Here is a 14,347-nt window from a genome sequence, read left to right on the forward strand (position 1 = left end):
CATAAGAGGCTAAGATATCGATAGCTCTATTACTTGCGCTGGACATAAGTCCTTATTTAAACAATTAGAACCTCTACAACCATCAAATGTGTTCGCCACCGTCTTTGAGAATGTTCACGAAATTTGCTCTAACAGTTTATTCTTGCAGCTGATGAGAGTTAGTATGGTGTTTCCTTTAAATTCGAATATAATTTGTTCAAATTTTTATAAATTTATTGCCTATCTACAGCATTATTTTCATGCTACCGCCATAACAGGCTGAGATATGAATAACTGTATTACATGAACTAGACATAAATCTTTATTTAAACGATTATAGCACTACAACCATCCACTCTGTTCACGAAATTTGCTCTAGCACCCGATTGGAGTTAGTATCGTGTTTCCAATCCACTTCGAATATAATCTCTATAATTTTGTATTAATTTCTTTAAATTTGTTTAAATTTATTATCTACCTACAGCATTAGTGTTGTATTACCGCCACAAGAGGCTTAGATATCGATGTTTTAATAGCTGTAGTACATGCACTGTATCTACGTGACAGCGTTGTGTTTCGTCCTCGGATAATAAACATCGTCCGGGTAGAGTAGAGTGCGGGAATCGGCATAAGAGGGCGACATACGTAAAAAGAGAGCCAGACTTTGACGCTCAAAACACCATATCTCTTCCACTGGCCCACAACGGAGCCGGTGTTGGTCTGTATTCTAGACGTTGCAGTTCACACATAAGGCGAATCTGCAAGATGGGTCCTATGGAGATTCCCTCGAATACCAGGTCGAACGTACACCAGGATCGAGCGTCACCGCGTTGACAGAGCACCATACTACGTTCCAGTGCACGGTAGAATACGTCAATTCGACGACATTAAGCGACCGGCGGCGAAGTAGTGTGCGGCAGGTGACTGGCTGTTGGTAAGCGAGAGACAGGGAGGTAGCCGTACTCCAGGTAAAGCCTGCCAAAGCAGGAAAAGGGCACCCGTGTCTGACCTGAGGGTCAAGGGAACACGGTGCCAGGCCATCCGTCAGTAGGCCGGTGAGGCTGGTCGGTCTTCGTCGCCAAAGCCTGCGGTGCAAACTAACGAAGAGAAATACTTCTCGATAGTGAACACTGACAAGGCCAAGTCCGCCCCGTTCTTTTGGAAGGGTGACGGAGTAATATCGAACCTTTAATATCATTCCAGCGCTGACAAAGGAACCGAATGCGGCCACGATGCTCCGAGCTATGTGTTTAGGCATCGGTAGTGTTTGCGCTACGTGCGGAATTCGTGATGCCCGATAGACGTTAACATATTCGGTCCGTTGATGTAGGTCCTACACACGAAGACGAAGATCCACAAGCCCAGCACTTGCAAGAGACTCCGATAATTGATGGTGGTCGTGCGTGAGATGTAGTCCGTGAAGTCGATACCGAGACAAATGATTTTATCGCGCAGTGCCACCCTCGCAGGTGTCATCCCATGCCAGTGTTCAAGCCATTAATTTATGTACATTTACACGGCATCTCGAAGCTTCGAAGTGGCTAACCAATCCAATGCTTTGCGAACATCACGTTCGTCACGAAGAGGTAACATCAGATCATCTGCATACGCAGTGCACCTAAAAAAGGAGCCACCAAGAGACAAACCCGTGAGGCGGTGTCGCAGCCCGCTTAACAAAGGTTCTAATGCTAAGGCGTACAGTATTGTCCATAATAGGCGTACCTGTGTAACACAGCGACGAATTTACAAGGTGTTCGACAGTCTAACGTTGACAAGCGCTTTCCCTGTTGCGCCACGTAGGAGACGAGTAACACCTCGGAGGAAGCGTCGGGGTAATGCTTATTCTGAAGAACAGCAGTTTAGTACGTATGACTGACGCAATCAAATGCTTGACGAATATCGCAGCCAGAGCTCCCGATACGCGACGCACCTTAGCGAGGGCAATCAGCGGCACAGGGCGGAGCGGATATTATGCGTCCCACCTATCGATGACTCATCCATTGATAGGACACGGGATGTCGTACGCAGAATTCGAGCTGCCACTCGACGCGTGAAGTTTTTCGTATCACGGTTCAACCAAGTCAATGGTCGGTAGACTGTAGTACGTGAACCTCCGTGAGGTTTACGGATTGGGATGGTGGTACCTTCCACAAATGCAGCGGGATGTTGCGCCTCTATTGTCATGAGCTCTTGACATATAGTAGTCCAATAGGGCACCAGTAGTCTCTGGAACGTCCTATAAATCTCCAGAGGTAACCCATCCGGTCCTAGTAGCTCATTGGGTGGCCCTTTTCCTATGGCATCCAACATTTCTTCTTCAGTCACCGGTTCTAGCAGTTCCTGTTGGAGTTCCGGAGTAACCGCTGCGTGTGTCAAGCCAGCGACAACACTAATGATCTCTTGATCAGATCTCGTCCTCGTGTACAGGTGAGAATAAGGGGTAAAGTATGCATTGCTTATGTCTCTTTGCGTGGCGTGACGGACGCCGTTTTCTGTAGTCACTTCATAGATCAATGTCCCGTGTATCTGCTCTCATTCCATGGCTATATGGTACATGCCCCCCCCCCCCCCCCCCATGAACCTTGGAACTTGCCATTCGTGGGGAGCCTTGCGTGCCTCAGCGATAAAGATAGCCGTAAAGTAGGTGCAACAAGAACGGAGGGGTATCTGTTGAGAGGCCAGACAAACGTGTGTTCCTGAAGAGGGGCAGCAGCCTTTTCAGTAGTTGCAGGGGTAACTGTCTGGATGATTGACTGATCTGGCCTTGTAACACTAACCAAAACGGCCTTGCTGTGCTGGTACTGCGAACGGCTGAAAGTAAGGGGAAACTACAGTCGTAATTTTTCCCGAGGGCATGCAGCTTTACTGTATGGTTAAATGATGATGGCGTCCTATTGGGTAAAATATTCCTGTGGTAAAATAGTCCCCCATTCGGGTCTCCGGGCGGGGACTACTCAAGGAGACGTCGTTATCAGGAGAAAGAAAACTGGCATTCTACGAATCGGAGCGTGGAATGTCAGACCCATTAATCGCGCAGGTAGGTTAGAAAATTTAAAAAAGGGAAATGGATAGGTTAAAGTTAGAGATAGTGGGAATTAGTGAAGTTCGGTGGCAGGAGGAACAAGATTTCCGGTCAGGTGAATACAGGGTTATAAACACAAAATCAAATAGGGATAAAGCAAGAGTACGCTTAATAATGATTAAAAAGAATAGGAGTTCGGGTAAGCTACTACAAACAGCATAGTGAACGCATTATTGTGGCCAAGATAGATTAGCAGCCCACGCCTATTACAGTAGTACAAGTTTATATGCCAACCAGCTCTGCAGATGAAGAAGAAATTGATGAAATAAAAGAAATTATTCAGATAGTGAAGAGAGACTAAAATTTAATAGTCATGGGTGACAGAAATTCGACAGTAGGAAAAGGGAGAGAAGGTAACGTAGTAGGTGAAGATGGATTGGGGGTAATAAACGAAAGAGGAAGCCGCCTGGTAGAATTTTGTACAGAGCACAACTTAATCATAGCTAACACATGGTTCAAGAATCATAAAAGAAGGTTGTATACATGGAAGAGGCCTGGAGATACTGACAGCTTTCAGATAGATTATATAATTATAAGACAGAGATTTAGGAACCAGGTTTTAAATTGTATGACATTTCCAGGGGCAGATGTGGACTGTGACCACAATCAATTGGTTATGAACTGTAGATTAAAACTCAATAAACTGCAAAAAGGTGGGAATTTAAGGAGATGGGATCTGGATGAACTGAAAGAACCAGAGGTTGTAAGGAGTTTCAAGGAGAGCATAAGAGAGCAATTGAGAGGAATAGGGCAAACAAATACAGTAGAAGAAGAATGAGTAGGTTTGAGGGATGAAGTAGTGAAGGCAGCAGTGGATCAAGTAAGTAAAAAGACGAGGGCTAGTAAAAGTCCTTGGGTAACAGAAGATATATTGAATTTAATTGATGAAAGGAGAAAATATAAAAATGCAGTAAATGAAGCGGGCAAAAAGGAATATAACCGTCTCAAAGTGAGATCGACAGGAAGTGCAAAATGGCTAAGCAGGGATGGCTTAGGACAAATGTAAGAATGTAGAGGCTTATTACAAAAAACTCGATGGTTTGTCACCTCATGGTTCCATGTCACAGACATCAGCGAAAGTTCTTCACCAAGTGTTATGCACAGATCACATCTGGATCACCAGTGACGACGGAACAGGCTAATATTGTTGCTCACATGCCACTTGCGCAGTGAACTAGCTTTATTGCTGTACACTTGTAATGTGTTGAGGGACAAGGATAAAGTGATGGCATGGCGACGGAACTTGATGAGGTTTGTTTGCCATAGATACATTGACTCTGCCCAAAAGAGTAAACAAGTAATCGGCTAGCTGGTGAATGCGGTAAATGATGTTCTCACAGGAGTGCACCTTGAGGGCATACAGGCCACAGTGATATGAGCATGTCGCCCGATCACATGACCACGGAATAACAATGGACGTAAGTCTGGAGTGAAGCAAACTTTCTTTATGAACCACCAGCCACACTGTACTTAGGAACGAAAGCGAAACATGTGGACAGCCCTAAATAAAGCCAAACACATCAGTAGCTCACGTTAAGCTCAACCCAAGTAGTCCATGGCTCGTGCACCAGACCCAGAATACGTGTATACACGGTACTATAGCCCATCTCAAACTGGTTTGTTTTTTACTCCTGTGTGCATCATACCATTGCCATATTTTGGCCTAACAGAATATTTGCTTGTGAGCGGACACCACGTGCCACACGCTTTGCGCTGATTGCCGTCCACATATTTCTGCGGGACAGCTGTCGTGATAGTCACTAGGGGAAAGATAGACACTGCGTACAGGAAAATTAAGGAGACCTTTGGATAAAAGAGAACCACTTGCATGGATTTCAAGATTGGAGATGGAAACGCAGTTCTAAGCAAAGAAGGGAAACCAGAAAGGTGGAAGGAGTATATAGAGGATCTATACAAGGGCGGTGTTCTTGAGGACAATATCATACAACCGGAGGAAAATGTAGATGAAGTTGATATAGGAGATATGATACTGCATCAAGAGTTTGACAAAGCACTGAAAGACCTAAGTCGAAATAAGGCCCCGGGAGTAGACAACATTCAATTAGAACTACTGACAGCCTTGGGACAGCCACGCCTAACAAAACTACCATCTGGTGACCAAAATGCATGAGACAGAAAAATTACCCTCAGACTTCAAGAAGAATATAATAATTCCAATCCCAAAGGAAGCAGATGTTGGCAGATGTGAAAATTACCGAACTATCAGTTTAGTAAGTCATGGCTGCAAAATACTAACGCGAATTCTTTACAGACGAATGGAAAAACTGGTAGAAGCCGACCTCAGGGAAGATCAGTTAGGAAATATTGGAATACGTGAGGCAATACTGACCCTACGACTTATCTTAGAAAATAGATTATGTCTACAAAAGCTAGAAACGTAGGTTTGCCTTTCCTTAGAGTATTCCAGTCAACACTGTCAAAAGTTTTCTCTCTTTGAATTTCTGAAGGTGGCATGGGTAATATACAGGGAGCGAAAGGCTATTTACAATTTGTACAGAAACAAGATGGCATTTATAAGAGTCGAGGGGCATGAAAGGGAATCAGTGGTTGGGAAAGGAGTGAGACAGGTTTGTAGCCTCTCCCCGATGTTATTCAATCTGTATATTCAGTAAGCAGTGAAGTAAACAAAGTTTTTATTTCTTCTCCATGGATTTTAATACCTACTCCGAATTTTTCTTTTGAGGTTCGGCGATGACATTGTAATTCTGTCAGAGAGGGCAAAGGACTTGGAAGAGCAATTGAAAGGAATGGATAGTGTCTTGAAAGGAAGATATAAGATGAACACCAACAAAAGCAAAACGATGGTAATGGAATGTAGTCGAATTACGTCGGGTAACGCTGAGGGAATTAAAATAGGAAATGAGACACTTAAAGTAGTAAAGGAGTTTTGCTATTTGGGGAGCAAAATAACTGATGATGGTCCAAGTAGAGAGGATATAAGATGTAGACTGGCAATTGCAAGGAAAGCGTTTTTGAAGAAGAGAAATTTGTTAACATCAAATATAGATTTAAGTGTCAGGAAGTCTTTTCTGAAAGTATTTGTACGGAGTGTAGCCATGTATGGAAGTGAGACATGGACGATAAATAGTTTGGGCAAGAAGAGAATAGAAGCTTTCGAAATATGGTGCTATAGAAGATTGCTGAAGATTAGATGGGTAGATCACATAACTAATTAGGAGGTATTGAATGGAATTGGGGAGAAGTTTGTGGCACAACTTGGCTAGAAGAAGGGATCGGTTGGTAGGATCAAGGGATCACCAATTTAGTATTGGAGGGCAGCGTGGAAAGTAAAAATCGTAGAGGGAGACCAAGAGATGAATACACTAAGCAGATTCAGAGGGATAGAGAAGCATAAGGAGCTGCTTCAAACCAGTCTCAAGACTGAAGACTCCAACAACAACAACGTGGGATATGGAGGGCAGTCGTTGATGATTCCCACCATTTGATGAGTACAAATGATGGTCCCTTCACAGAGTTGATGTGCTCGGTTGACAGTCATCTGTCGAGTCCGTGTTTGTGGCATAACGGAACACTACCTGAGGGTGGCGTAGTAAAAGTCTGTGATTCCCGGAGGGGGGGGGGGGGGGGGTCAGGGATTTTCTCTGCGACGTGATGACCGGGTGTTGTGTAATGTCCTTAGGTTAGTTAGGTTTAAGTAGGCACAGTCTACACGTGTCTCCAACTGACGGTTGACATTCCGGTGAGATCAGGTAAGCGGGCAGCGGCTACGCCACAGTAGTTGTCGTCGAAGCTTGATGGTACAGGCGTAAGCAGTGTGATCAGTAAATGCAGCTGGCCACAACTCGGCTGCCTTGACTGCATCCTCGAGAGAGCGGGATGTATACATCCTATTAATGTAGACTGGCAATGGAAAGGTAACCATTTCTGAAGAAGAGAAATTTGTTAACATCGAGTATAGATTTATGTATCAGTAAATCGTTTCTGAAAGTATGGAGTGTAGTCATGTATGGAAGTGAAACATGTACGATAAATAGTTTGGACAAGAATAGAATAGAAGCTTTCGAAATGTGGTGCTACAGATGAATGCTGAAAATAGGGTGGATAGATCACGTAACTAATGAGGAGGTATTGAATAGAATTGGGGAGAAGAGCAATTTGTAGCAAAACTTGACTAGAAGAAGGGATCCGTTGGTAGGACATGTTTTGAGGCACCAAGGGATCACAAATTTAGCATTGGAGGGCAGCGTGGAGGGTAAAAATCGTAGAGGGAGACCAAGAGCTGAATACACTAAGCAGATTCAGAAGAATGTAGGTTGCAGTAGGATCTGGGAGATGAAGAAGCTTTCACAGGACAGAGTAGCATGGAGAGCTGCAGCAAACCAATCTCAGGACTGAAGACCACAACAACAACAACAACAACAAAACATTTTTGCAAGCTCGGAACCTTCTGGTCCGTCAGAAACTATCACATTCATTTTTCCATAAATACAGTGTACAAATCTCACAAAATTTAACAAGACAACCGTCTGGACCTTACAAAAGTAAGAGAAAGAATGAATAAGTAATTGTTCCTTCTCTTTCAACAACATTCCAATATTCACAAATAATGTTTGACGTCGCACTGAGACGGCGCGTTTGTTCCTTGAGCTTGACATGTAACTCCTTACAAATGGAAGGCCTCAGACAAGGCCAACCGATTCGGCTCAAATTTGGCAGGTCGCTTGTGTACAACCTAAAACGGAGGAATCTAAGATATTTTAGGTCAACACCGCCGCGTTATTGAAAAAAATCACCCCTAAAAGTTATGAAGAGCAATCGACTCAAAATTGGTGGGATCGATAGATAATTGTAAATAGAGCATTTTTCAATATCAGCTATGGTATCCGAAAACGCATACTATTCCAGAAACCGAGGAAAGAAAGTTTTACAACTGTCGCTTCTGTTCCTACTTTTTAAACGGTTTTTGCCGACAGCACTGATAGCGCAACAGCCAAGGTAACTGGCTGGGAATCTGAGAAGCCGGGTTCGAATCGCGAGGAAACCCAGTGGATGTTATTATTTTCGTTTGTATTTTTCCATATCTCAATTCATAGGAATAGGAGGGTTAATAAGGTAAGTAAATCTATAAGGAACGATAAAAATAAGGTAGGCAAATAAATTTCTGAAACTTCTTGGGGTAGTAAACAACTAAAATGTTACTCCAGGTCACTTTAGAATGGCTCTTCCAGTCACTGTTACGTGTCCTCATTTTTCGTCGAACAACTAGATGGGTGGTACTTGTCACATAAAAATTTGAAACAAATATACTCACGGCACCAAGAACATCTAATGAATGCAATCTTTCGAAAGCTACACTGTTCCTTCCCAAGAGTAGGCGGAAAACAAACTTGGTTTACATTTCTAAATGTCTTTTTTGGGAATTAATTTTGATGCGCACCACGCATACGATATCATTGCGTGAAAAATCGGTGCTGAAAGTTGGTTATGAATTATGTTGTAAATAGTTATTGTATCCGTGCGGTTGTCCAATTCCCGCTGGGTTTCCAGAAGCACACTGCAATCCTGAAGCCTGGAAATAAAGTTTTTAACCTGGCGATAGAAATCAACATCACACGGCTGGTACACAGGTGTACAGTTGGGCGGTATTACTTTTACCGTGTACGTCGGCTGACCCTCGCCATCTATAATCATTGTGTCATATAATATACCATTACTTTGTCCACTCCAGGAATCCACTACTAGAAAAAACTTGCTATCGGGAACGTATGGTTTTAAAACATTCTCAAGAAATATTCTGTAAATCGCATTCGTCAGTTTGGAGAAGGTAATGTAAACATTTTTCAACGAGTCGGTTAAACGGTTGACCTCTTCTATAACCTGAGGACCAAATGTAACATTCGTTTCTTGTAAACATAGGAAAACCTTACGTAACAGTTTTCCAGAGGCTGTAGTGGCATGTTGCGCCGTGTACGAATGTGTTAGTAGGATTTTACTACCAACTGCGACAAGGATTCGTTTTTCTCCCTTATGCGATAACGTGCGTCGAATGTTCACCCAATACTCGCATCCTGTATGCCGGTGTTGATCACGTAATCACTATTAAAACCGGTCATAAGTGACGCCGTTTGCCTGTTGAAAAGAGCTCCCACTTTCTGTATATCTTCTATATTTTGTACCTCCTTATGAGAGACGTATTTAGTGACGCGCCGTTGACGAATTTTATACCCCGATCTGAAATTTTTTGCCCAAGATAATGATGCAGCAGACGTAGAATCCTTGTTGGCCGTATATTGAAGCGCTGCACCTGCAGCCCACTCCTGAAGTATTCTCGCTGTTACATTCTAGTTACGTCAACAAGATTCGACAAATCGGTCGTATGTCCACATATTTATCGCCTGGTATTTGTCGTATCTTGTCCCTCCTTTAACGATATCACTTTCACACAATTTCAAGTCCTTCTTCTGCTCCAGGGCTGTTGTTGCTCCATTCTTTTGCAGTGTTTGTAAGTTCAAATTTGGACGATTCCTGGCTACCGCTACCGCCTTAACTTTTACTTCAAGGGGTATAGAGCTGAAGTTAAGTCGTTTAGTAACCGGTTCGTGATACTCATCGGGAACGGATGAAGCACATATTCCCAGTGATGTGGAGACAGGCTCCCAACTATATATTACAACGCTAGTCGAAGGGTGTACATCCTCCGTTACTCAGATTTTGCACCTGAAAGATATGACAACAAATAATAACTAGTTACTACGGCATAAACAGACGAGCTAATTTCTACAAACTACAGTCAGCACTCGTCATATGTTACTTACAGAATAACACTGTATTCATTCACGAAACTATATTTCATTCGGCACATTAATGATGGAAAAATCACTACTGTATCCGCCAGGATCGCGGCAGCCTAATGGCGGAAAACAACTCTTTCCGATTTACGTCTATAAGGCTCGTGCTGGACACCTTCTCTCTTCCAGATTCACAACTATGATATGACGAAGAGGCAACCGGGACAACATAACTCTCCCCGCGTGCATTCTGTCCCGTGCCTCGCTGTAAACAAGCGTCGCGCGGTTGGCTGTCTGTGATCCCTCGTGAGGAATTCGAAGCACTCTTACAAGGGGAGGCCGCCAATTGTGAAATTCAGATTCAATTCATACTGCGCATAATAAAAGCTCATGGCCAGAGGTGCTATGTGGGAAAGCACCAAGATGTACTTCTCAGCCGTTGTCGAGAAAATCGACAGTTAAGAGAAACCGTTGCGGTGAAATACGCACTACGATTGATAGTATTCTACAGCGTCGTGACGCAGCGGTAAGCTCTCGGGTTCGGGTTCGTAATTCCGAAGTTCGCCGGATCGAATCTCGTGCCATGCAACCATTTTTTTTTAGTATTTGTTTTTTGTGATTCAAATTTGTGTACATACACACAATGTATATATATATAATTCCCAGCAATCAGTTGCAACAATTATGCATATAATAAGTTGTTGAAAGTCGTTTGTCGTGGAAAAACTGGCAACTTCGAACATCATTATGTTTTCCGCAAACAAAGTTGTATTAATGTTATTAATTGTCTTCATAATGTTAACCAAGTATAGTTAACGGAAGACGTAGAAACGATATTCCGAAACGAATACGTATAGCGTAAATCAAACGTTCGAATTAGAATAGAAACCCCACGTACACAAATTTTCTGTGGCAGGTATGAAATACACTCCTGGAAATTGAAATAAGAACACCGTGAATTCATTGTCCAAGGAAGGGGAAACTTTATTGACACATTCCTGGGCTCAGATACATCACATGATCACACTGACAGAACCACAGGCACATAGACACAGGCAACAGAGCATGCACAATGTCGGCACTAGTACAGTGTATATCCACCTTTCACAGCAATGCAGGCTGCTATTCTCCCATGGAGACGATCGTAGAGATGCTGGATGTAGTCCTGTGGAACGGCTTGCCATGCCATTTCCACCTGGCGCCTCAGTTGGACCAGCGTTCGTGCTGGACGTGCAGACCGCGTGAGACGACGCTTAATCCAGTCCCAAACATGCTCAATGGGGGACAGATCCGGAGATCTTGCTGGCCAGGGTAGTTGACTTACACCTTCTAGAGCACGTTGGGTGGCACGGGATAGATGCGGACGTGCATTGTCCTGTTGGAACAGCAAGTTCCCTTGCCGTTCTAGGAATGGTAGAACGGTGGGTTCGATGACGGTTTGGATGTACCGTGCACTATTCAGTGTCCCCTCGACAATCACCAGAGGTATACGGCCAGTGTAGGAGATCGCTCCCCACACCATGATGCCGGGTGTTGGCCCTGTGTGCCTCGGTCGTATGCAGTCCTGATTGTGGCGCTCACCTGCACGGCGCCAAACACGCATACGACCATCATTGGCACCAAGGCAGAATCGACTCTCATCGCTGAAGACGACACGTCTCCATTCGTCCCTCCATTCACGCCTGTCGCGACACCACTGGAGGCGGGCTGCACGATGTTGGGGCGTGAGCGGAAGACGGCCTAACGGTGTGCGGGACCGTAGACCAGCTTCATGGAGACGGTTGCGAATGGTCCTCGCCGATACCCCAGGAGCAACAGTGTCCCTAATTTGCTGGAAAGTGGCGGTGTGGTCCCCTACGGCACTGCGTAGGATCCTACGGTCTTGGCGTGCATCCGTGTGTCGCTGCGGTCCAGTCCCAGTTCGACGGGCACGTGTACCTTCCGCCGACCACTGGCGACAACATCGATGTACTGTGGAGACCTCACCCCCCACGTGTTGAGCAATTCGGCGGTACGTCCACCCGACCTCCCGCATGCCTACTATACGCCCTCGCCCAAAGTCCGTCAACTGCACATACGGTTCACGTCCACGCTGTCGCGGCATGCTACCAGTGTTAAAGACTGCGATGGAGCTCCGTATGCCACGGCAAACTGGCTGACACTGACGGCGGCGGTGCACAAATGCTGCGCAGCCAGCGCCATTCGACGGCCAACACCGCGGTTCCTGGTGTGTCCGCTGTGCCGTCCGTGTGATCATTGCTTGTACAGCCCTCTCGCAGTGTCCGGAGCAAGTATGGTGGGTCTGACACACCGGTGTCAATGTGTTCTTTTTTCCATTTCCAGGAGTGTATAAACTCCGTTACTCGCTCGTTACACTCGAAGGACAGATGTTGAATGGGCCGAAACGAGCTGCCGCATAACAGCGTAGTTGCCTGCCAACTTCGAAAGAAGGTAGGTGCGGTCCCTAGCGCAACTTATAACATCGTCGAAAATCAGTGCGGACGTGAGAGCTTTGGTACACCCTGTTAAACAAACGGAAAAATGGAGGCGGTACAATTGGAGAGAGATCCGCCTTCACCAACATGTGTAAGCAATTCATATATGAATTACAAAACACTAATAATAAAAAATGTTGCATGGCGCGAGATTTTTTTTTTATTATTTTTCCGCCTCTCCCGACACGCTTCATATACCCTGCGCTGCTTGTGCTGCTAGTTAGTTGGTTAGGCAGTCCATAGATTTTTTATTTTGTTTATTTTTTATTTAATTTTTGTTCATTGTATCTGCTCGAGGCGGATGTCGCAAGACACCCGTTTCAGTTCGTCGTTGATCCATTAACTCAGTTTTTTTATTACAGACGGCAGCTAACACATTCCTCCCCCCATGAACCATGGACCTTGCCGTTGGTGGGGAGGCTTGCGTGCCTCAGCGATACAGATGGCCGTACCGTAGGTGCAACCACAACGGAGGGGTATCTGTTGAGAGGCCAGACAAACGTGTGGTTCCTGAAGAGGGGCAGCAGCCTCTTCAGTAGTTGCAGGGGCAACAGTCTGGATGATTGACTGATCTGGCCTTGCAACATTAACCAAAACGGCCTTGCTGTGCTGGTACTGCGAACGGCTGAAAGCAAGGGGAAACTACAGCCGTAATTTTTCCCGAGGACATGCAGATTTACTGTATGATTAAATGATGATGGCATCCTCTTGGGTAAAATATTCCGGAGGTAAAATAGTCCCCCATTCGGATCTCCGGGCGGGGACTACTCAGGAGGATGTCGTTATCAGGAGAAAAAAAACTGGCGTTCTACGGATCGGAGCGTGGAATGTCGGACCCATTAATCGCGCAGGTAGGTTAGAAAATTTAAAAAGGGAAATGGATAGGTTAAAGTTAGATATAGTGGGAATTAGTGAAGTTCGGTGGCAGGAGGAACAAGACTTCTGGTCAGGTGACTACAGGGTTATAAACACAAAATCAAATAGGGGTAATGCAGGAGTAGGTTTAATAATGTATAGGAAAATAGGAATGCGGGTAAGCTACTACAAACAGCATAGTGAACGCATTATTGTGGCCAAGATAGATTCGAAGCCCACACCTACTACAGTAGTACAAGTTTATATGCCAACTAGCTCTGCAGATGATGAATAAATTGAAGAAATGTACGATGAAATAAAAGAAATTATTCAGATAGTGAAGGGAGACGAAAATTTAATAGTAATGGGTGACTGGAATTCGAGTGTAGGAAAAGGGAGAGAAGGAAACATAGTAGGTGAATATGGATTGGGGCTAAGAAATGAAAGAGGAAGCCGCCTAGTAGAAATTTGCACAGTGCACAACTCAATCATAGCTAACACTTGGTTTAAGAATCATGAAAGAAGGTTGCATACGTGGAAGAACCCTGGAGATACTAAAAGGTATCAGATAGATTATATAATGGTAAGACAGAGATTTAGGAACTAGGTTTTAAGTTGTAAGACATTTCCAGGGGCAGATGTGGACTCTGACCACAATCTATTGGTTATGATCTGTAGATTAAAATTGAAGAAACTGCAAAAATGTGGGAAATTAAGGAGATGGGACACGGATAAACTGAAAGAACCAGAGGTTGTACAGAGTTTCAGGGAGAGCATAAGGGAACAATTGACAGGAATAGGGGAAAGAAATACTGTAGAAGAAGAATGGGTAGCTCTGAGGGATGTAGTAGTGAAGGCAGCAGAGGATAAAGTAGGTACAAAGACGAGGGCTGCTAGAAATCCTTGGGTAACAGAAGAAATATTGAATTTAATTGATGAAAGGAGAAAATACAAAAATGCACTAAATGAAGCAGCCAAAAAGGAATACAAACGTCTCAAAAATGAGATCGACAGGAAGTGCAAAATGGCTAAACAGGGATGGCTAGAGGACAAATGTAAGGATCTAGAAGCTTATCTCACTAGGGTTAAGATAGATACTGCCTACAGGAAAATTAAAGAGACCTTTGGAGAGAAGAGAACCACGTGTATGAATATCAAGAGCTCAG

This window comes from Schistocerca gregaria, unplaced genomic scaffold (assembly GCF_023897955.1).
Source record: "Schistocerca gregaria isolate iqSchGreg1 unplaced genomic scaffold, iqSchGreg1.2 ptg000440l, whole genome shotgun sequence".
Taxonomy (NCBI): Eukaryota; Metazoa; Arthropoda; class Insecta; order Orthoptera; family Acrididae; genus Schistocerca; species Schistocerca gregaria.